Source organism: Orcinus orca, chromosome 3, assembly GCF_937001465.1.
Source record: "Orcinus orca chromosome 3, mOrcOrc1.1, whole genome shotgun sequence".
Lineage (NCBI taxonomy): Eukaryota > Metazoa > Chordata > Mammalia > Artiodactyla > Delphinidae > Orcinus > Orcinus orca.
In genome coordinates, this window is record NC_064561.1 from 15,280,255 (window position 1) to 15,305,170 (window position 24,916).

The 24,916-nt window shown below is 41.5% G+C and overlaps 1 protein-coding gene across 3 annotated transcripts in view; it reads right to left on the bottom strand.

The window, feature by feature from the left end:
- The window catches only part of LYPD8 (LY6/PLAUR domain containing 8), a 36,858-nt gene extending 13,998 nt beyond the window's left edge, over nt 1-22,860 (bottom strand). The window contains exon 1 of one of the 3 annotated variants that reach the window (XM_033413497.2): nt 22,723-22,860. The gene's annotated coding sequence lies outside the window, so the exon portion shown is untranslated. Of the gene's footprint in view, nt 1-1,269; nt 2,939-22,673 lie in introns of those variants that run through there. The other 2 variants (XM_033413496.2, XM_033413498.2) reach the window with 2 other exon arrangements.
- Between the last annotated feature and the right edge of the window lie 2,056 nt (nt 22,861-24,916).

Genomic DNA, 24,916 nt, shown 5'->3' on the forward strand with positions numbered 1-24,916 from the left:
CACATATATATGGAATTTAAGAAAAAAAAAAATGTCATGAAGAACCTAGGGGTAAGACAGGAATAAAAACACAGACCTACTGGAGAACAGACTTGAGGATATGGGGGGGGGGGAGCTGTGACAGGGCGAGAGAGAGTCATGGATATATACACACTACCAAACGTAAGGTAGATAGCTAGTGGGAAGCAGCCGCATGGCACAGGGATATCGGCTCGGTGCTTTGTGACCACCTGGAGGGGTGGGATAGGGAGGGTGGGAGGGAGGGAGACGCAAGAGGGAAGAGATATGGGAACATATGTATACGTATAACTGATTCACTCTATTATAAAGCAGAAACTAACACACCATTGTAAAGCAATTATACCCCAATAAAGATGTTAAAAAAAAAAAGAATTATTGCATCTGACATTATAAAACCAGTTTGTCTGCCTGATCTACTAATGTGAACTTCCACTGGGTTGGTGAGAAAGAACAGACAGGCCTGGTTTGACACCTGTCTACACCAGTTATGAGCTGTGTAACCTGTTTAGGATTCTCAGTATCTCCATCAAAACAAAGGGACAGAGATGTTCATGGTTGCTCATTCACATAGTGGCTGACACACAAAGAATGGCAGCTGCCTTCCCCCCATCCTTTCTCTGACAATTGAACCTTAAATGTCCTCATTTATTCAACAAATATGTGTTTGGGCATTTACTCTATGCCAGACACTGGGTAGTGTGGTTACAAAGTTAATGAGACATATGAGTTCCTCGCCATCCCTAAAATTTTAAGCTAATAACAACTACAAACAAACAAGGAAACATTTTTTAAGTAAATAGACAAAGATAATTGCAAATTGAAGATTTGTTATGGAAACAAAATGGTAACTGAGTTAGGAAAGAATAGGGTTGAGGCGGGAAGACCTCTCCAAGAGGTGAGAAGGAAACAGGCAAGGGAAGAGGGAGGTCAGATGTCTCCCAGAACAGAGCAAAAAACATGAGCAATAAAGGTTCCTCAGTGAAGAACATGCCTTGCTGAAGGAACTGGCAAAAAGGCACACCAGTGTATTGAAGAATCACAAGGTTACATCCACACCTTACTGAGCTCATTTCAACATTTTATGTTGGCTCTTCTCACAAACAGCTTAGATGAAGTGCAAAGAGTACCAGGCTTTTTGACAGAAAGTGAGAGTTCAAAACCTAGTTTTGCAATTTACTAGTCAGGTGTTAACTTTTATCCATGAATCACAATTCCCTTACATAAAATGGTAAAATTAGTAATACTTACCTGGGAGAAAATGGATGGTGACTCCCTGCCCTTCATCCATGAAATAGAATGGGAAACAATTAATTTGTCACTGGTTTTATCATTCCTAATGAATGTGGTAGGTGAGCACAGGCTCAGAAACAAGACATCCCTTACAGACCATGTCAAGGTTATTGTGTCCATTTGGAGCAAAGTCATGCTGACTGGGAGACTATACTTTCTTAATATAGGATTGAATTACATTGTCTTGAGAAGAATATTAAGACTCAATTTTGCTTTCTAGGTAATGAGTGAGGTAACCTGCAATTTTCCCATTGTTGAAGAGTCTGAACTGATCCCAGCTAACCCCCTCCCCCACTCCGTAGCTCATTCTTCCTCTCTTCAGAACCAACAACCCCGGGCAGAGGACAGCCTCCATTAGCAGCTGGCCAGAGCCCAAGGTGATAGCATTGGTGAGATTCCAGAAGGGAACAAGGGATGAGATTCTGTGTCTCTAGGGATGCAGTGGAGTTGAGTTTCCCTGGGGAGTGGGAAGGAGGGAAAGCAGAGATAATACTGGAGGCTTCATAGGAAACAGAGGGAGATAAATCAGGGAGGAGTGAGAAGAGGTAGACCCAGAAGAAAGAAGAATCATCCAGGACCCTCCTTCCCTCCTTCTGCTTCCTCTTTGAGACCCAAGACAGAAGTGAGTTGACTCAGGCTCCTTCTGGATGTATCGGTCTACAGCACCCAACAACCTGTCACTGAATGCACCTCCACCAGTGAGCAAAACTGCCCTGCTTCAGAGAGGTGTTACAACCACTTTCTCATCACTCTGATGACAGATGGTAGTGCTGTTTTTGTTTGTTACTTTTCAACATAAAATCTAGAAAATCTATGGCAGCTTCAAATATTTGCTTGGGAAACCGGGGGTGCAGACAATTCATTCTCTTATTCAGTTTGTCCTAAAGTCAGAAGCTAGAATGGTGAAGGGCCAAGAAGAACTGGCAAGCTTAAAGGAAGAAAAAACAAGTACAAGGGCAGCTGAAGACAGACAATACATAAGGCTATTTCCTGCATCTTGCTTACAAGGCTGCGTCTATATGCTTACTGGTACAGGGACAAGCTTTCCATGCCTTTGGGACTCATTCAAATGGCATACTCCTATAGGGAATACCATGCTATTTCAGAAATTAAAAATGAGTTTTTAAAGGGTGACACAGTGAAAGGCCTATACTGACACTGGTGGCAATAAGGAAGTATGGAATATAAGGCTGGTTTCTATTTCTGGTTTTCATAGGCGGTGTGATTTTGGTCAAAGTCCTTCCCTCATATGTGCCCCAGGAAAGACACTGATAAGTCCAGAATTCAGTCTAGTTTCAATTGTATTATTTTAACAGAACCAACTGGTCTGAGGCTTCAGTCCCCAGAATTTGAATCTCTTTTCTGAGTACAAATATGGTTCTTGAGATTGGGCAACCTGACCTTAGTGCAGACCATGTGCAAACCCATCACACAAAGCCTTTTAAAACTATCTCATAAGTTAAAATGTATTTGAAAAGTTCATAAGGGAAAAATAAAGACAAAATCCTTGACAAAAGAAAACATGGTCAAAGAAACCTCACATTTTACAAACTGGGTTCCACTTCAGTAATGGCAACATTAGAAGCTCTGTGGATCCCCTCCCCAATGAAATAAGCATAACTGGTGAGAATTATTAAAAATATAACCATGTAAAAAATCTCTGAAATTGTATATACATATATATGTGTGTGTATGTATATATATATATGTGTATATATATATATATATATATATGTATGTATGTATAACTCAAATAGCAACCATAAGTTGGAGTGTGGCTATACTAATATCAGATAAAAAGGATTTAAAATGAAAAAGTATTGCTGGAGATATATGGGGACTTTTATAATGATAAAAGTATCAATCCATCAGGAAGATATAAGGGTTATGAACAGATGTGTACCTAAAGAATACATGAAGATGCCAAACAACTAGCAAGATAGGAACACAACCCCACCCATTAGCAGAGACACTGCCTAAAATCATAATAAGGTCATAGACACCCCAAAACACACCACTGGACGTGGTCTTGCACACTAGAAAGGCAAGATGCAGCCTCATCCACGAGAACACAGGCACCAGTCCCCTCCACCCAGAAGCCTACAAAAACCACTGAACCAACCTTAGCCAGTGGGGGCAGACAACAAAAACAATGGGAACTACAAACCTACAGACTGCAAAAAGGAGACCCCAAACACAGTGAGTGAAGCAAAATGAGAAGACAGAGAAATACACAGCAGATGAAGGAGCAAGGTAAAAACCCACCAGACCAAACAAGTGAAGAGGAAACAGGCAGGCTACCTGAAAAAGAACTCAGAGTAATAATAGTAAAGATGATCCAAAATCTTGGAAATAGAATGGAGAAAATACAAGAAACGTTTAACAAGGACCTAGAAGAACTAAAGGGCAAACAAACAATGATGAACAACACAATAAATGAAATAAAAAATTCTCTACAAGAAAACAATAGCAGAGTAACTGAAGCAGAAGGATGGATAAGTGACCTGGAAGACAAAATAGTGGAAAAAACGACTGCAGAGCAGAATAAAGAAAAAAGAATGAAAATAATTGAGGACAGCCTCAGAGACCTCTGAAACAACATTAAATGCACCAACATTTGAATTATAGGGGTCCCAGAAAAAGAAGAGAAAAAGAAAGGGACTGAGAAAATATTTGAAGAGATTATAGTTGAAAACTTCCATAATATGGGAGAGGAAATAGTCAATCAAGTCCAGGAAGCTCAGAGAACCCCATACATGATAAATCCAAGGAGAAACACTCCAAGGCACATATTAATCAAATTATCAACAATTAAATACAAAGAAAAAATATTAAAGCTGCAAGGGAAGGGCAACAAATAACATACAAGGGAATCCCCATAAGGTTAACACTGATCTTTCACAGAAACTCTGCAAGCCAGAACGGTGTGGCAGGACATATTTAAACTGATGAAAGGGAAAACCTACAACCAAAATTACTTTACCTAGCAAGGATCTCATTCATTGTCAAAAGAGAAATTAAAACTTTTACAGACACGCAAAAGCTAAGAGAATTCAGCACCAACAAACCAAATTTACAACAAGTGCTAAAGGAACTTCTCTAGGCAGGAAACACAAGAGAAGGAAAAGACCTACAATAACAAACCCCAAACAATTAAGAAAATGGTAAAAGGAACATACATAGCGATAATTACCTTAAATGTAAATGAATTAAATGCTCCAACCAAAAGACACAGACTGGCTGAATGGATAAAACAACAAGACCTGTATATATGCTGTCCATAAGAGATCCACATCAGACCAAGGGATACATACAGACTGAAAGTGAGGGGATGGAAAAAGATATTCCATGCAAATGGAAATTAGAAAACACTGGAGTAGCAATTCTCATATCAGACAAATTGACTTTAAAATAAGGACTAACACAAGAGACAAAGAAGGACACTACATAATGATCAAGGGATCAATCCAAAAAGAAGATATAACAATTATGAATATTTATGCACCCAACATAGGACCACCTCAATACATAAGGCAAATGCTAACAGCCATAAAAGGGGAAATTGACAGTAACATAATAATAGTAGGGGACTTTAACACCCCACTTTCACCAAAGGACAGATCATCCAAAATGAAAATAAATAAGGAAACACAAGCTTTAAATGACACATTAAACAAGATGGACTTAATTTTTATTTATAGGACATTCCATCCAAAAACAACAGAATACACTTTCTTCTCAAGTTCTCATGGAACATTCTCCAGAATAGATCATATCTTGGATCACAAATCAAGTCTTAGTATATTTAAGAAAATTGAAATCGTGTAAAGTATCTTTTCCAACCACAACACTATGAGACTAGATATCAAAAACACGAAAAAATCTGTAAAAAAATACAAATACATAGAGGCTAAACAATAAACTGCTAAATAACCAAGAGATCACTGAATAAATCAAAGAGGAAGTCAAAAAACACCTAGAAACAGATGACAAAGAAAACACGACAGCCCAAAACCTATGGGATGCAGTCAAAGCAGTTCTAAGAGGGAAGTCTCTAGCAATACAATCCTATCTCAGGAAACAAGAAACATCTCAATAAACAACCTAACATTACACCTACAGCAATTAGAGAAAGAAGAACAAAAAATCCTCAAAGTTAGAAGAAGGAAAGAAATCATAAAGATCAGATCAGAAATAAATGAAAAAGAAATGAAGGAAATGATAGCAAAGATAAATAAAACTAAAAGCTTGTTCTTTGAGAAGATAAACAAAATTGATAAACCATTAGCCAGAGTCATCAAGAAAAAAAGGGAGAAGACTCAAATCAATACAATTAGAAATGAAAAAGGAGAAGTAACAACTGACACTGCAGAAATACAAAGGGTCATGAGAGACTACTGCAAGCAACTATATGCCCATAAAATGGACAACTTGGAAAAAATGGATAAATTTTAGAAAAGCACAACCTTCCGAGGCAGAACCAGGAAAAAAATAGAAAATGTAAACAGACAAATCACAAGCACTGAAATTGAAACTGTGATTTAAAATCTTCCAACAAACAAAAGCCCAGGACCAGATGGCTCCACAGGCAAATTCTATCAACATTTCGAGAACAGCTAACACCTATCTTTCTCAAACTCTTCCAAAATACAGCAGAGGGAGGAATACTCCCAAACTCATTCTACAAGGCCACCAACATCCTGATACCAAAACCAGACACTGATGTCACAAAGAAAGAAAACTACAGGCTAATATCACTGATGAACACAGATGCAAAAATCCTCAACAAAATACTAGCAAACAGAGTCCAACAGCACATGAAAAGGATCATACATCATGATCAAGTGGGGTTTATCCCAGGAATGCAAGGATTCTTCAATATACACAATTCAATCAATGTGATACACCATATTAACAAATTGAAGGGGAAAAACCATATGATCATCTCAATAGATGCAGAAAAAGCTTTTGACAAAATCCAAAACCTATTTATCATTTAAAAAACCCTCCAGAAAGTAGGCATAGAGAGAACTAAACTCAACATAATAAAGGCCATATATGACAAACTCACAACCAACATCATTCTCAATGGTGAAAAACTGAAACCATTTCCACTAAGATCAGGAACAAGACAAGGTTGCCCACTCTCACCACTATTATTCAGCATAGTTTTGGAAGTTTTAGCCACAGCAATCAGAAAAGAAAAAGATTCCAAGTCGGAAAGCAGAAGTAAACTGTCACTGTTTGCAGGTGACAAGATACTATACATAAATAATCTTAAAGATGCTATTGGAAAACTACTAGGACTAATCAATTAATTTCATAATGTAGCATGATACAAAATTAAGGCACAGAAATCTCTGGCATTCCTATACACTAATGATGAAAAATCTGAAAGTGAAATCAAGAAAACATTCCCATTTACCACTGCAACAAAAAGAATAAAATATCTAGGAATAAACCTACCTAAGGAGAAAAAAGACCTGTATGCAGAAAATTATAAGACACTGATGAAAGAAATTAAAGATGTTACAAACAGATGGAGAGATATACCATGTTCTTGGATTGGAAGAATCAACATTGTGAAAATGACTATACTACCCAAAGAAATCTACAGATTCAATGCAATCCCTATCAAACTACCACTGGCATTTTTCACAGAACTAGAACAAAAAAATTCACAATTTGTATGGAAACACAAAAGACTCCGAATAGCCAAAGTAATCTTGAGAAAGAAAAATGAAGCTGGAGAAATCAGGTTCCCTGACTTCAGACTATACTACAAAGCTACAGTAATCAAGACAGTATGGTACTGGCACAAACACAGAAAGATAGATCAACGGAACAGGATAGAAAGCCCAGAGACAAACCCACGCACATATGGTCACCTTATCTTTGATAAAGGAGGCAGGAATATACAGTGGAGAAAAGACAGCCTCTTCAATAAGTGGTGCTGGAAAACTGGACAGGTACATGTAAAAGTATGAAATTAGAACACTCCCTAACACCATACACAAAAATAAGCTCAAAATGGATTAAAGATCTAAATGTAAGGCCAGACTGTATCAAACTCTTAGAGGAAAGCATAGGCAGAACGCTCTATGATATAAATCACAGCAAGATCCTTTTTGACCCACCTCCTAGAGAAATGGAAATAAAAACAAAAATAAACAAATGGGACCGAATGAAACTTCAAAGATTTTGCACAGCAAAGGAAACCATAAACAAGACCAAAAGACAACCCTCAGAATGGGAGAAAATATTTACAAATGAAGCAACTGATAAAGGATTAATCTACAAACTTTACAAGCAGCTCATGCAGCTCAATAACAAAAAACAAACAACCCAATCCAAAAATGGGCAGAAGACCTAAATAGACATTTCTCCAAAGAAGATATACAGATTGCCAATAAACACATGAAAGAATGCTCAACATCATTAATCATTAGAGAAATGCAAATCAAAACTACAATGAGGTATCACCTCACACCAGTCAGAATGGCCATCATCAAAAATTCTAGAAACAATAAATGCTGGAGAGAGTGTGGAGAAAAGGGAACACTCTTGCACTGTTGGTGGGAATGTAAATCGATAGAGCCACTATGGAGAACAGTATGGAGGTTCCTTAAAAAACTACAAATAGAACTATCATATGACCCAGCAATCCCACTACTAGGCATATACCCTGAGAAAACCTTAATTCAAAAAGAGTCATGTACCAAAATGTTCATTGCAGCACTATTTACAATAGCCAGGACATGGAAGCAACCTAAGTGTCCATCAACAGATGAATGGATAAAGAAGATGTGACACATATATCCAATGGAATATTACTCAGCCATAAAAAGAAATGAAATTGAGTTATTTGTAGTGAGGTGGATGGACCCAGAGTCTGTCATACAGAGTGAAGTAAGTCAGAAAGAGAAAAAAAATACCGTATGCTAACACATATATATGGAATCTGAAAAAATTTTTAGAAAAAGACCGTGAAGAACCTAGGGGCAAGACTGGAATAAAGACACAGACCTATTAGAGAATGGACTTGAGGATACGGGGAGGGGGAAGGGTAAGCTGAGACAAAGTGAGACAGTGGCATGGACATATATACACTACCAAACGTAAACTAGATAGCTAGTGGGAAGCAACGCCTGGAGGGGTGGGATAGGGAGGGTGGGAGGGCGGGAGATGCAAGAGGGAAGAGATATGGGAACATATATATATGTATAACTGATTCACTTTGTTATAAAGCAGAAACTAACACACCATTGTAAAGCAATTATACTCCAATAAAGATGTTTTAAAAAATGGGCAATAGATCTGAACAGAAATCTCACAAAAGTTATGCAGATGAGAAACAAACATATGAAAGTTTATTCAGCATCATAAGTCATTAGAGAAATGCAAATTAAAACAACAATGTGATGCCACTACACACCTATTAGAATGGCTAAAATCCAAAATACTGACAACACCAAATGCTGACAAGGATGTAGAACCACAGGAACTCTCATTCAATTGTTAGTGGGAAAGCAAAATGGTAGGAGTAGGAATTATATCAATAAATCTACAATATACTTAATAACATATGTATGTTCAGGGTACTGGGTCAGGCACCAGAGATCCTGTCCTGTGAACAGCTAATATTTTTGAGTGCTTATCTTTCTCCAGGGAAGTTTATTTTTGTTAGCTGGAATCCTATACATAGATTATATATATACTCATTAAATACTCATAGAAACACCGTAGGGTAAACCTTATTATTATTTCTATTGTAAGATATGCAAACATGAGTCTCACAGAGGTAAATTAACTTGCTGAATGTAAATGATATAAAGATGTAGAGAGCCAGTGAATTCGGAGAACAGAAGCCATTATCCTGGAGGATAGTGAAAAATGCCAGACCTTCTCTCCTAAGGCTGGTAGGGATTCCCAGAAACACAAAGAGGAGGAAGGGAGTAAGTAGATAAAGATATATTTGAGTATGCTGACATTTTAGGGACTATCCACTAAGATGACCTACTTTATGGCCAACTTTTTCTGTCAAGTCAATTTCCAGGAAATTCCGAGAGAGTTTTAAGACATCAAATTATTTCTGGAGAGAAATCTAGAGCTTGGTGAGAACAGCCCCATAAGACGCAGGTCCTGGGGTTCAGATGACGTTAGCCCCTTATTCCACTCTCAGCCTTCCATTTTCATTTAGACCTTATGAAGATGTGATCAAAGTGCTTAGCATTCAGTAGGCCTCAATAAATCGTAGCTGTTAGCACGTAGCATAGCTTATGATGTTGTGTTCCATTATATTACTGTTTATCATTGCTACCTGGGAGTTAAATTATAAACTCAGTCTGCAATGGGCTGAACCATATATTTGTAAATTCACATCAGACAGAATATCTTCTGGGCCAGTAAGAACTTTTCAAACTCTTTGATCATGACCAATTTTAAGAAATAGATTTCACATTGCAACCCAATACATACACACACCGAAATCAAGCATGACCCCATGGGGCCTTCCCAAGGACAGAATCCCTATGTCCTCCACCTCTTGTTTGTAAAATACTTCTAGCCTCTGAGACCTTCCTGAGTTCCAAAGAGCAAATTTAATCAGAAAAGTTAACCAGTCAAGCAAGACAAAATAATAATAGTTTAGCCATAAAACAAAGTCAAGGATTGTTAGTTCCTCCTCAAGGGCTATAGATAATATCCAGAGCCATATCCTTGAGTTGTTTTAGAGATACCAAAACCCCCACCAGTTGGAAAAAGTTAACCAGAAGGTTGATGATTGTGATATGCAAAACATCACACTGTTATCTAACCATCAGCCAATCAGAAAATTGTGAACAAACTGATCATGCACCCTGTGACACTCTCCCTCACACTGTGTTTAAAAACTCTTCCCTAAAAGCCATTGAGGAGTTTGGGTCTTTTGAGCATGAGCTGCCCATTCTCCTTGCTTGGCACCCTACAATAAACGCTGTACTTTCCTTCACCACAACCAGATGTCAGTAGATAGGCTTTGCTCCATGTTAGGTGAGCAGACCCAACTTCAGTTCAGTGAAAACACAACTTGAATAAGTTTCATAAAATAATACTTAATCCTTAGTACAAGCAATCTAATATTCTCTATTCTATTTCCTCTTTTGTTTTGTTTTGCTTTGCTTTGTTTTGTTTTTTCTATACTGATGGACAGAAAGTATGGCAATTATGATCACAGACTCTAGGGACAGCCCAATTGGGTTTAAATTCTACTTCTGAAGTTGAAGGATACAAAATTGACAAACAGAAATCAATTGCATTTCTATACACTAAGGATGAAATAGCTGAAAAAGAAATAAAGAAAACTATTCTGTTCACAGTAACATAAAAACAATAAAATACTTCAAAATAAGTTTAACCAAGGAAGTGAAATATCTGTACATGAAAACCACAAAACTTGCTGAAAGAAATCAAAGAAGATGCAAACAAATGGAAAGACATCCTGTGTTCATAGATCAGAAGAATTAATATTGTTAAAATGTCCATACTACCCAAATCCATCTATAGATTCAATGCAATCTCCATCAAAAAACCAATGACATTTCTCACAGAAATAGAAAAAACAATCCTAAAATTTGTATGGAACCACAAAAGACTCCAAATATCAAAAGCAATCCTGAGAAAAAAGAAGAAAGCCAAAGGTATTACACTTTCTGATTTCAAACTATACTACAGAGCCACAGTAACAAAAACAGTATGGTACTGGCACAAAAATAGACACATAGACCAATGGAACATAATAGAGGGCCCAGAATTAAACTCCTGTTTATACAGTCAACTAATACTCAACAAGGAAGCTAAAAGCATCCAATAGGGAGAGGATAGTCTCTTTAACAAATGTTGGGAAAACTGGACAAACACGTGCAGAGCAATAAAATTGGACCCCACAAAATTACTCACAAAAATTAACTCAAAATGAATGAAAAACTTAAACATAAAACCTGATACTATAAAACTCCAAGAAGAAAGGTTAGGGAAAGAAAAACCACTCCTGGACAGTGGTTTTGGAAATGATTTTTTAGGATATGATACCAAAAACACACACAAAAAAGCAAAAATCAGCAATTGGGACTACACAAAACTTAAGAGCTTTTGCAAAGCAAAAAGCAAACAAACAAACAAAAACCACTTACAAAATAAAAAGATAACCTACAGAATTGGAGAAAAATTTTGCAAACCATATATTGGATAAGGGGTTAATATCCAAAATATATAAAGAACTCATACAACTCAGAATCCAAAAAATCCAGTTAAAAAATGGACAGAAGAACTAAATAGACATTTTTCCTAAGAAGACATCCAAATCACCGCAGGCACATGAAAATATGCTCAACATCACTAAACATCAGGGAAATGCAAATCAAAACCACAATGAGATACCACCTAACACTTATTAGAATGGCTATCATCAAGAAGAAAAGAGATATGTTGTCAAGGACATGGAGAAAAGGGAACCCTTATAAACTGTTAGTGGAAATGTAAATTAGTTTAACCACTATGGAAAACAATATGAAGGGTCTTCAAAAAATTAAAAATAGATCTACCATATGTGACCCAGCAATTCCACTTCTGAATGTATACCCAAAGGAAATGAAAACAGGATATCAAATATATATGTACACTCCCATGTTTATTGCAGCATTATTCACAAAAGCTAAGATATGGAAACAATCTAAATGCCTATCAACAGATGAATGGATAAAGGAGATGTTTTATACATATATATATATAACATGTAATGAAATATTATATATAATGGATATTATATACATATTATATATACATAATGGAATATTATTCAGCCATGAGAAAGGAGGACATCCTGCCATTTGCAAAAACAACATGGATGGACCTTGAGCACATTATGCTAAGTGAGATAAGTCAGACAGAGAAAGACAAATACTGTATGATATCACTCATATGTAAAAATTTTAAAAACCTAACTTGTAAAAACAGAGAATAAAATGGTAGTTACCAGGTGTGTGTGTGGGGGGGTGAAGAGACAGGACAAATGTTGTTTAAGGCTATAACTTACAACAAGTAGTAAATAAGCCCTAGAGATACAATGCACAATACAGTGAATATAGACAACAATATTGTATTATTATAATCATCAAACTTGCTAAGAGACTAGGACTTAATTATTCCAACTACTTAAAAGAAAGGATAATTATGTAATGTGATAGAGGTGCTAATTATCCTTACAGTGGAAATCATATCAATGTATAGAACCAAAATGTTGTAACTCTTAAATTTACAAAATATTATATGTCAAATATATTTCAATATAAATAAATAAATATCCCAGTTCTGCCAGGTATTAACTCTGTGACTTAAGGGCTCTGTGCCTTAGTTTCCCCTTGTGAAAACTGGAAATAATAATAGCCCTACTCATAGGGTGGACATGAAGATTAAATGAGGAAATACATGTAGAGCACTTCAGACAGAGCTTGACAGTGAGGGATGTTTACATGTTTGTACAGTGACAATAATTACTATTTGTAAAAGCTAGTCAAGACCCACTGTATTGACTTTATGACTCAGTAACAGGTCAGAGCCAGTAGTTTAGAAACCATAGCTAGGGGCTTCCCTGGTGGCGCAGTGGTTGAGAGTCCACCTGCCGATGCAGGAGACGCGGGTCCATGCCCCGGTCCCGGAGGATCCCACATGCCGCGGAGTGACAGGGCCTGTGAGCCATGGCCGCTGAGCCTGCGTGTCCAGAGCCTGTGCTCTGCAACAGGAGAGGCCACAACAGTGAGAGGCCCGTGTACTGCAAAAAAAAAAAAATAAAAGAAACCACAGTCTATACTATAACCTGGACTGAGACCTTCAGATCTGAATAGGCTGCCCAGCCACACAGCACCCAAGGAGGGCAGTGTCTGCAGCCAGTGTGAGCAGGCTCCCAAGCGAGCAGTCAGCAGAGCTGGACCCTGTCACACAGATGTCACCAGGCTGTCTGCACCCTCACGTCATGGTAGTATCCCCTCTCTGTGATTCACAGCTTACCAGGACACCTTAGGACCATCTGCTACCTTTCAGTCCTTGCTCACTGAATAGAGAGGCTGCATTGGTGAAGAAGAAGCTGCTCCTTATGATAACATAAAAGGGGGATATGTCAGTGGCAAGATTTCCTTATTCTGCTAACTAGGGCCAGAGACAGAGAATTCGGAGCCTACAGTCAGAGAAGAGGAGGTCTGCTGAGGTGCTCTCACTCTCTTTCCAGGGAGAGGGGTGCCTTACATTAATGGAGAAAGCTAGGGGCCAAAGAGCCATTCTGCAAGGGCCCCTGCCAAGGACCACTGCTGACATCGGCTCAGAGAAGGCTGCAGTGTTGATGAGACCTCATGCAACGAGAAAAGTAAGGTGTTAGTAACATTGCATGTGACAGTAGAAAAACCAGTGGGAAGGAAGAACCTTAAAAAGTTGCATCTTTTCCATCTTTGACACTCCTGAAAGTGACCCCCTTGGCCCCAGCAGCAGCGCTTCTCACACCCCTGATTCATACCCCTTCACAGTGCCCAGGCATTTGAATCTTATGCTGGCTTGACCCAGAGGAAGCAGGAGTCCATGAAGACAGCCATTCTGTGTGTCAGAAAGGAAAGTTAACAGCCCTGGGATTACTTCTGTCATCCAGAAAGCAGAAATTTTCTCACAAATGTCAGTGTCACATATGAAGGACCAAGGAGCCAACCTATTGGCCATGATGTGACAATCTGAGCAGCAAATATTAATATATAAGCAAGACTCTGAAAGACCATGAGTTCACAGTGACCCTCAAAGAAAAAAGTTCAGCCAGTGGAAGGTAATATGTTTCATTTCTATCCAGTTTACCAAGTAGGGAAGGGTAATAGCCTGGATAACGGGCCCCAAATATATTAGTTCCTAATCCCTGGAACCTTAGAATGTTACCTTAGATAGCAAAGACTTTGCAAATGTGATCAAGTTAAGGATCCTGCATTGGGATCCTGGGTGATGTGGGTGGACCCTAATTGCCATCACAAGTGTCCTTATAAGATACAGGCAGGAAGAGATTTGACACAGAGAAGAGGAGAAGGTGATGTGTTTGTGAAGGCAGAGATTGGAGGGATGCAGCCTCAAGCCAAGGGATGCCAGCAGTCAGAAGCTGGAAGAGGCAAGAGATGGATTCTCTCCCAGAGCCTCTGGAGGGGGTGTGACCCTACCAACACTTGGATTTCAGTCCAGTGAAACTGATTTCAGGCTGCTGGCCTCCAGAACTGTGAGGGAATAAATTTACGTTGTTTTGAGCCACAGCTGAATGGTAATTTGTTACAGCAGCCACAGAAAACCGATACAGGAAGTGTTCACGAGAAATGGGTTTTTGCTTCTTCTGCTAAGTACAGACTTACAATGGTTTGACTCATGTTTTTTTGACTTCACAATGGTGCAAAAGTAATACGCATTCAGTAGAAACCATACTTTGAATTTTGATCTTTTCCTGGGCTAGCAATATGTGGTACTATACTCTCTCATGATGCTGGGCAGTGGCAGTGAGCCACAGCTCCTAGTCAGCCATGCAGTCATGAAAGTAAACAACCAATACACTTAGAACCATTCTATACCCGTACAACCATTCTGTTTTTCACTTTCAGTGCTATATTTAATAAATTACAAGAGATATTCAATACTTTATTATAAAATAGATCTTGTGTTCTTTGATTTTACCCAACTTTAAGCTAATATTAGTATTCTGAGAACATTTTTTAAAATTTTATTCTTTTTTATGGCTGAGTAGTATGCCATTGTGTGTGTGTGTATATATATATATATATATATATATATATATCTCGCATCTTCTTTTTTTAATATTTATTTATTTGGTTGCATCAGGTCTTAGTTGAAGCACATGGTATCTTTGTTGTGGCATGTGGGATCTTTCTTTGCAGTGCATGGACTCTTCCTTGCAGCACGTGGACTTCTTTCTAGTTGTGGCATGGGCTCAGTAGTTGTGGCACACAGGCTTAGGTGCCCCGCGGCATGTGGGATCTTTTTACCCCCACCAGGGGTCAAACCCGTGTCCCCTGCATTGGGAGGTGGATTCTTAACCACTGGACCATCAGGGAAGTCCCAGTGTTCTGAGAACTTTTAAGGTAGGTTGGACTAAGCTATGATGTTTGGTAGGTCAGATGTATTAAATGCATGTTCTACTTATGACATTTTCAGCCTACAGTGGGTTTATTGGAGCTTATCCCTTGTAAGTTGAGGAAAATCTGCACACGTCATTTTCTGTATAAGCAGGAGGAGGGGAAAAGATTAGGATCTAACTCTAAATGTACCAAATAGAAGCAGATAAAACAAGATGAACCAGGAGGAGGGGGTTCAAGAGTGTGTTCCACAGGGAAGAAGGAGCCAAGTTCCTAAAGGAAAGCTCATTCACCTAGATTCAACGCCCTGACAAAGATCCTCTCCCTGACCAAATTCTAGCCAGGCTCCTCTTCTCCACTGGACCTCACCCTGGCCTATAAAGACTTGCACAAAACCCCAACATAGTTTCTAACGGCTCAAGATCACAACCCTAGGATGACCCCAACTTAAAAATCCCTACTGAGAAAACTCAAGGCTGCCAGAAGAATTGACTGCTCCAGCCAGCACCTGTTTCCCAACCTGTGTGGGAGGGCAGGGGCCTAACTTCTATAAGCACCAGTTAGCTAACGCAGATGGGCTTCACATGAACCAATCCCCTCTTCACTATTTTTGTAATTTTTCACTTCCCTGTCTCTGCTCAAGCCCCTGGACCCCTCAATTCCCCATCCCTAGTCCCTCATTCTCTCTTTAAAACCTCCTATCACCCCTGTACACATCAAAGTTGAGTTCAATTCATGCTGGACTCTTTTCCCTACTGAAATTGTATATTACTGATTAAAATCTGTCCTTACCACTTTAGCTAGTCCAGGTTTCTTTATCTTTGACTCCTACACATCCTGGAAATTGGATCCTCCAGGGCCCACTGATTATAACAGAATACAGAGGAGGATTCCAGGGTGTTTAACTCTGCTAGCAGGTCAAGTCTCCATACCACATTGACCAGGCTCTTAGATACACAGCACTGGCCAAGTCAACACCAAGAGAACACAACTGGGGAAAGACTACATTGTAAAAACAAAACAAGAGGGCTTCCCTGGTGGCGCAGTGGTTGAGGGTCCGCCTGCCGATGCAGGGGACACGGGTTCGTGCCCCGGTCCGAGAAGATCCCACATGCCACGGAGGGGCTGGGCCCGAGAGCCGTGGCCGCTGAGCCTGCGCGTCCGGAGCCTGTGCTCCACAACGGGAGAGGCCACAACAGTGGGAGGCCCTCGTACCGCAAAACAAAACAAAACAAGACAAACAAGAAATTTATGAGAACAGTGTGGACTTTAAAGTCTTACTGACAAGTTTAATGGAGATCACTTAAGAGAGGTAGTTTTGAATCACCTGGAACTACATACATATGTCAGGACCCAATGAGAGCTACCTGCTCAGTTACCCAGACCAAGGACGTGGCTGGAAGGATACCATTTCTGCTTTAAAGTTCTGGTAAGATTACAGCATGATGGGGAGGAGTAAGAATAGTGATATTCATGAGACCTGAGGGAGGCAAACCCTAAGAAAGAGTAGGACAAAAAGGAAGAAAAGGTAAACAATTATCCATCAATTCCTGGCGTTAGAGCAGTTAGAAGCAGTGCTGGTGTCCCCACAATGGTGGACTTTGCAATCCTATAAAGCTGTGCATACCTTCTCAGTGCACTAAAAGGATTAAATTGTTTCACAGGCAGCTGACACATCAGGCTGTGACTAATTCAACACGTAGAAGTGTTTTGTTCATTTTACAACGAATGCATTTGGGGAAATGTAATTTGTTAAACCCAAGTACAGATATTTAGATGATTGATGATTGTTTGCTATGTTTAAAAAAAAGCTAATTGTTAGCATAAGATTAGCGATGTGGGTATTAAATAGCATGTGTCGGGCCTCAGGCAATACAGAATCCTCTCCACTGATGAACTCTAGGAGGTGTGAGGTGTGATGCACAACTTTACTTTTTCCTTCTTAGAAAGAGAGAGGCTGGGAGGAGGAAGGGAGTTTCCAGAGTTCTGATGGGAAAGGATGAACGGAAGGCTTATCTGTACTTAGCCCCACACCCAGGCAATGGCCAATGTGACTGGGTGGAGGAGAGAGCCTCAGGATCATCCTTACTTGGGGTGGGGTAGGTAGGAGGGTGGAACACTGGATTTTGTTTCTCTCTCTAGGCAGAGCAAGTGGGGAGAGGTACACAGGTCCCAAGTGCTGCCTCTCCTCTTTGCCCCTAACCCTAATTCCCACTCAGCAACTTCTCAAAAGTGTATTCTTCCCGGGGTTCCATCTGAGCTCAAAGAGCAAGGCAGCTGGATGGGGGTATCAAATCCAAGATATCATGTCCCGTCTGCCCTATGTGCACCAGCTTGGGGCCTCCAGAGCTCACTGAAGCTGTGAAGGGGCAGAGGTAGGACTCAACAACAAGGCTACTGACTCCAAACCAACCCCAAGACCACAGCTGCCCCCATCACCCGTCCTACTGCTGCATGCTCCTGGCAGACACAGCTTGGATCCCCAGAACCTTCTACAGTGGTCCCAACACATGTTTTATCCATGCTTTACATAGATCTCAGGCCACTCTGGAGATCTCATGAAGCACATCGGGCCCTCCCATCCCCTCCCCCCACCATTTCCATATGGGTGGCATCTGCTTACAGTAAAAGCCAAGGGCAGGTAAAGGAGCAGGTTAATCATTTAGAGCATTTCCCTGTACATTTATGATGGAGTTACTGTGAAACTCATGGGCCTCAGCATACAGAAGACCATCTCCAGAGAATTCCTGGCAACAGCCCTGCAATCAGATTATGGAGCCCTGGTTGAAACACAGCTTCCTCGGTAGCAGTGGTGAGGGGTGGGAGGAGTGTCAGTCCTCTCAACTGTTCTTTGGGGTAAGGTTGTCTCAGCTGGGTTTGACATCTATAAGCTAGAAAAAAATTAACATCACACAAACACACACATTCGGCCCAAAAAACTCAGCCTTCCCCCAGGGGAGCCCCTCTCAACCATGGTGTTTTCTACAGGTTTCCAATGAGCTTTGAGGTGTGTCCAAAGCAAACTTTAATAACTGAAGAACCGCCCCCCACCCCACCCACTGAGGAGGACTCAAGGTCACCTTTTCCTCAGGTCCAGAACTCTCCCTCTCCAGAGTGCCATTCTGGTGTCTCCATCTCAACCAGGATATTGATGGGGAACTGAAATTCAACACCACTCCAGCTAAGCTCAACTTGGCTTCTCAAACCTGTTTATTCTCCTATTCCCTCTCCCATTGTAGGCACTGGTACTGTAATCCAGCCAGTCAGCCACTCCAGAAACCAGAGTCATCTTAAATTGTTCCATCTCCTACTAATGTTTCTGGCCTCTTAACTGGGACATACACAGTCCCAAGCTAGCTCACCAGACCACGGTTCTAATTTCTGTTGAGGTTTACCTCTTTATGAGGGAAGAAGATCAAAGAGCTTCTCTCCAGCACCCAAGGAGACTAGCACATATCTGTCCCCTTCTTGGTTTCCACACCCACTCTGTGGTGCCCTCTTCACCCTCAGCCCCACTCCCTCCGCCTCCCCTTCGGCCGCACATTTCTGACATGAGCTCAGACTTAGTTGAGCAGCAATAATCCCCATGCTGGCCAGTTACTCGAACTGGGAAGTGGGTGCCCATGTAGCCCGCCAGCGCTTCCAGCCTGGAAGATTAAGGTGAGGATAGCCATGTCCATAGTGAGCACCAGCTACAGTCTAACAGGGGAAGACAATTCCAGGCACCCATCTGTAAGGGGAGGCTCAACCGGAAGGGGTATCATTGTGGAGTCAAACAACCTGCCGCTAGGGTCTCCAGTTTATGCTCCCCACAGCCAGCACCCAAATACAATCCTTCCTGCTGGCTGCACCCACATGTGTACCCATCCATGTAAGCTCTGTAATCTCTCTCTTCCCACCAAAACTGCTCTTGGGAGCAACTTGAGATCTGCATTCACACCACTGTGAATCAGAGCCGCTGAATTCCCCCCAGCCCCAGGGACTTGCACATGTGAAGCACCTGTCACTATGGACTTCCAGCTTGGAAGTTTCTAAGAGAGAGGGGCTCCCATCTCCCACCTCCAGGAGAGGCTGATCCAGGCCAGCATACAGCGGTATGCCATGAGGTGGATACAGAGGGACACAGTGTGTGGCCCAGGCCCTGAGAGGCAGAGGCAGGGGCCTGTTCTTAGCCTCACTCCCTGATCATAGCCTGAGACACACCCCCTCACCTGGCCAGGCAGCAGCACGCAGCGGCACTGTGCAGGGAGAAGCACACCCTTTGCAGGAGGCTTGGGCAGAGCAAAGAGACACCACATGTCTGACAAAGTTCTTTGTAAACTGTGGAGAACCAGAGCTGTGAATGGTTTAGTGTGTGCCCTGTGATGATAATGACAGGAGAGACTGCCATTGTTGAGGGGATGGAAAAGCTTCCTGAAACAATAAACACACAGACATCAGTGTTCATGTTACTTGAGCCCTACAGTGAGCCCATCACTAGTGCTTTCTCCTTTGACTCTGAGAACTGAATGTCCATGCTTCATGGGGGCAGCAGAGTGTGACAAATGTCACCTTTTGCCGAAGCAAGGATTCATGGTCATACTACCTTGCACAGAGTGGGGAATGTCAATCCAACATATACCCAGGAGGGCTAGAACAGAAATAAAGTCACTGGATTTTGGAATCAAAAGAATCTGAATTCAAACTCAGCCCCTAACTGTGCAATAGGTGCTCATGATTTGGCCTTTCCAAACCTCAATGTTTTCATCAGTGTAGTAACAATAATAGCAGTAGCTGCTACTTATTGATCATTCACTACATACCAAACATGGCACTAAATATTTTACATTTCACTGGATTGTCCAAAGAGCTATGAGTTGGATGTTATCATGAGGGAAATAATATCTTCCTTAGGGTAATGTTATAAGAACCAAATGAGGTAATATATGCAAACCATAGTTGGTGCTTTAAAAACTGCAATTGAGTCCAGCTCTGTGAAAGATATGGTAGGAGGTGGGGAAGAAGCAGGGTAGGAGGAGCTTAAGAAAAGAAGTACAAAACTTAGATGTAAACTTCAAGAAGGTTATAGACAGTTGGGAAGATAAGACATGAGTGCGTGAACCAGAAAACTGTGAGACGCTCTCCCTGCCATGGGAGAGTAGAATTTCTCTAAGGAGGGATACAAACAGATTTTGAGGAAGCAGAGAATAAAGAAGAGGGAATACCAAGCTGGGGGAAAAGTAAGCCAAGATGTGAAAACAGGTGGAGACTTTAGGTGAGGGCCTGGACAAGAGTACCTGCTATTTCACATTGTACTCTGCTATCTCAGGGCAAACCATGAGTCACTCCCCTGACAGATCTTGGCTCTTCACATAGTTGCAATCAGCTCCAGCCAACACCAGACTTAGCACTCGTCAAGTCCAAGCTCCTTTTCAGATGAGGAATCTGAGGCTCAGAGAAGATACAAAGCTTGGCTGATGCTGAAAGAGAGCTATCTAGGTCTTCTGATTCCCTCTAATGCCCATCGTCCCCACCACTAATTGCCATCAACATCAGGAGAGCCAGAGGAGGCTCACTCTACCTTGCAGCTGCCCCACTTCCCCAATCCTGAGAGGAATAGATAGCCAAAAGCTTGCTCTTGCATCCAAGTAGGGTCTGGGAGACAATACTAATATTTCCAGAGATTCATGGACCCTCCTGGGGTAGATTATACTCCCCTGTCTCATTGATGGCAGGTCATATGACTTGCTAGTGTGTAATAGTTTTCCATTCTCTCTCTCTCTCTCTCTCATATTTTGTCGTAGTAAAATACACATAACAAAATTTACCTTCTTAACCATTTTTGTTTTTTTGCGGTACGCGGGCCTCTCACTGTTGTGGCCTCTCCTGTTGCGGAGCACAGGCTCCGGACACGCAGGCTCAGTGGCCATGGCTCACGGGCCCAGCCACTCCGCGGCATGTGGGATCTTCCCGGACTGGGGCACAAACCCGTGTCCCTTGCATCGGCAGGCAGACTCTCAACCACTGAGCAACCAGGGAAGCTCCTTCTTAACCATTTTTAATTGCACAGTCCAGTGGTGTTAATCACCATGCTCTCTTTTCTCTCCATCATGACAACCAGCAATTCTTTAAATAGGATCTTCTCCATCAGCCTGGGTCCCTAGTTAAAATGACATGGAGAGGAAATGCAACTGACTCAGATAGCATGAGCAAGGAATACATCTTTGATGTTGTAGCTTCCAGCATCTTGGGGTTGCTTGTTACACCAGCAGTACCTAACCTCTCCTGGCTGATACACAGGATAACACACTGTCATCTCCAACTTGCTATTCACACTGCTGTCTAAAGACCATGAAGTTTCCATGTCATAGCATCTGACTTGAACAAAAGTAGAAGATACTGTTTCTACCCTCTAAAATCTCAAGATGCAGGATAGAGACCAGGAATGGAACTAGCTGAAAAGCAAGGGCAAATGCATACAACTGAACAAGTGCATTCATCAGCATGGGCATGTTGAAAAGGACTGATCCTCCAGGCTGCTGAGAAAGGATTTTCTTCAGAAGGGAGTCTTTTGAGACTGGGTGTCACATCCAATCTTCTCAAACTAAAGAGAAAGACAGGGAGGAGGAAAGCCAGGGTAGGGGAAAATAAGTTTCTTAATCACTGACTATCATCTCAGGCAGGGGTTTTATTGCTATCTATCCCTGATAACATGTGGGTAGACATCTGTCAAAGAGATGTGATGGTGTCAAGTTGTCCAGTCCTGACCTGGGACCGCCCACCACTTGCACAATCCCTGGCAGGTTGTCTCCAGGAGAACAGGGTCTTAGAGTATCCAAGGCCTCTGCTACTTGCTAACAAGAGACAGATGGTGTTTGCACTTCTTTCAAAGACAGATCTGTGTCATGTGAAGGTGGAGGAGGAAATAAGAGCTCTACAAACATACTCAATCTCTCTTTATGGTACCCATTTGTATACCTGGCAGCTGTCCAACTCATCAAAATCCCACTCTTCCTGAACATGTAAAATGGGTGAAAAATGACTTGGGTCAAAGTTTAAGGAGCCAGGTAAGGGCCCAGAGGTGATAGAGTCAGGCTGAGCATAGGCAGTGTCCACGCTAGAGAAGGGTGACCAACTATGCAGCTCCCCCTCATCTTTGGGACCCTGGTGGACCCACCAATAGCTATTATGCTCTTTGTAAGATCCTGAGCATAAGGAAAATATAAAAGCTTACAGTTTTCTTACCTGGACTCTGGAGCCAGAGCACCTGAGTTCAAAGCAGCTAGAACAGTACCTGCAAGACTAGATCTGAAGAAGGTTTAGCTTCAGTTGCTGCCACAGTGCTCTCACCCATCATTTCCCATGGAGCTCATAAGCCAGGAACACAGATGTGCAGGAGTGGTCTGAGTTTGAGGCTTGGAATAAGTGAGATTCAGATGGGGCCATGGGCCCTTGGTCTGTGGAAGTCCCACTTCCCGGGACCTGCAGGGAAAATAAAGAGGCAGTTGTCATATGTGAAGAAACCACTGGACCAACCATGAAGATCCCATCCCTGAGTCCCAGCTTTTTTCTTTAGTTCAAGAGGTAGAGACAGAATTATCAAAAGCCACAGCTTGGGGGCTAGGAGCAAAGTTTCATCCCAAGGCCCACATTTGTTCATCTGAGAAGTGAGCGAGTCAAAGTAAGGATGTACGGCAGAGCATCTGGTGGAAAGGAGCAGGGCTGCAGGGCCTGATGTGCAGGGCATACTGCCCTATCTTGTGACACTTGCAGCAGCCCTGCAAGGAGACCCTAGGAGACCAAGGTTACAGTGCAGGTCCGGGCTGAGGTCTGGGCCCCATTATCAGTCTGCTTCCCTGAGACTGTTCCTCAATGGAAGCCGAGACTCTGGATCCAGCTGTTGTGAGGACATGAGAGGAGATGAGTAAAAGAGAAAATGTCACCCCTGCTGTTTCTGACTACTGGCTTCAAAGCACTTTTCCCCACTGACTAATTCACAGGGCAAGAAAGTGCTTTCTGGCTTTCATCATAAACATGCAAGGAGCTGAAGTGGGGTAGGGGACTTGAACTGGACTTGAAAGGGAGTTAGGTTGGAGATGTGGAAGTTTTCCAGATGGTGGAGTAAGTCTATATGTCAAAACTAAAAGGTCTATGTGGGGGCTATGAATGGATCAGTTTGGACTGGGTGGTGGGTGTGTGAAGGCAAGAGGCAGGAAGACATCTTGGGTTCAAACTATGAAGGTAACTGTCTTAGTTTCCTAAGGCTGCCATAACAAGGTTCCAACAACTTGGTGGCTTAAACAATAAAAATGTATTCTCTCAAGTTGTGGAGACTAGAAGTCTGAAACCATGGTATCAACAGGGTTGGTTCCTTCTAGAGGCTCTGAGAAAGAGTCTGTCCTATGCCTGTCTTGGCATCTGGTGGCTGCAGCAATCCTTGGTTTGTAGATACATCACTCCAATCTTTGCCTTCATCCTCACATGGAGTTCTTCCTGTGTATGTCTCTCTCCTCTTCTTATAAGGACACAAGCCATACTGGATTGGGGCCCACCCTATTCAAGTATGATCTCATCTTAACTAAACTAGTAACATCAGAAATGACCCTATTTCCAAATGAGAGCACATTCTAAGGTATCAAGGGTTAGGACTTCAATATATCTTTCTTGGAGGACACAACTCAACGCATAACAGGTACATAACCCCCGGGTTTCCCCACTCTCTGTGCTCCAGTCCCCCTCTCCAGATCCCTCCAGTTCTGTCCTTTCTGGTGCCCATTCAAGCAGCAAGCACTGCTCCCCCAGGGACACACTCATTCCTGTATGAAAGTGCTCTATCTGGAAATATAAATTGGTAGAGCTACTCTGAAAAACAGAATGGAGGTTCCTCAAAAAATTAAAAAGATAACTACCATATGATCCAGCAATTCCACTTCTGGGTATATAGCTGAAGGAAATGAAATCAGTGTGTCAAAGAGATATGTGCACCCCCATATTCACTGCAGCATTATTCACAATAGCAAGACATGAAAACAACCTAAGTGTCCATGGATGGATGAATGGATAAAGAAAATGCGGTATGCAACTTAATATCAAAAAACAAATAACTCAATTATAAAATGGGCAGAGGCTAGTGGTTAGGATTCTGAGCTTTCACTGCTGTGGTCCAGGTTCAATCCCTGGTTGGGGAACTGAGATCCTGTAAACTGTGCAGCATGGCCAAAAAAAAAAAATAATGGGCAGAGGAACTAAATAGACATTTCTCCAAAGAAAACATACAGATGGCCAACATACACGACAAGATGATCCATATCACTCATTATCAGGTAAATACAAATCAAAACCACATTGAGAGATCACCTCACACCTGTCAGAATGGCTATCATCAAAAGACAACAAATAAAAAGTGTTGATGAGGATCTGGAGAAAAGGGAACCCTCATGCAGTGTTGGTGGGAAGGTAAACTGGTACAGCCACTGTGAAAAACAGTA